Raw genomic sequence first — 754 nt, forward strand, 5'->3', positions numbered from 1 at the left:
GCAGTGATGCACGCCTTTAATCCCAGCATTCAGGAGGCAGAGGCAGGTGGATCTCTTGAGTTCGAGGCCAGCTTGGTCTACAGAATGAGTTCCAGGACAGCCAGGGATACACAGAAAAAAAAGTTTTAGTTTCTTTTTTATTTTTTATTATTATTTATTATTATTATTATCATAATTATGTGTGTGCTTGTGTCCACACACAGGTAGGTATGTGCACATGAGTGCAGGTGCCTATAGAGATCAGAGGCTCTGTATTTTTTGAGGCCCCTATAGCTGGAGTTAAAGGCCACTGCTGTGGGTGCTGGGAATTGAACTCTGGTCCTCTGCGAAACAACAAGTGTTCTTAACTGCTGAGCCATCTCTCCAGCCCTAAGCCTCAGCTGACAGATGGTGGCAATGGGGTGAGGGGAATCCAAGAGTCCAACCTTGCCATTCAGCAACAAATATTCAGGAGAGCACTTTCCCACAGAAACCACTGTATTCATTTTTTAAAATTACATTTGGGTATTTGCTTGTGTATGTTTGGGGTGGGGTATATGTGTGGAGGTCAGAGAATAAGGGAATCAGTTCTCTCCTTCCATCATGTAGGTCCTGGAAATTGAAATTAGATCCCCTGGCTGATGGCAAGTACTTTTACCAACTGATCATTTTGACAGGCCCAAATCATCATATTGATATAGATTAATAGAAGATGAAGTCTTGGGGCTGAAGAGATGGCTCAGCTGTTAAGACTGCTTGTTGCTTTTGCAGAGGA

The sequence above is a fragment of the Peromyscus leucopus genome, chromosome 23 (assembly GCF_004664715.2).
Source record: "Peromyscus leucopus breed LL Stock chromosome 23, UCI_PerLeu_2.1, whole genome shotgun sequence".
Classification (NCBI taxonomy): domain Eukaryota; kingdom Metazoa; phylum Chordata; class Mammalia; order Rodentia; family Cricetidae; genus Peromyscus; species Peromyscus leucopus.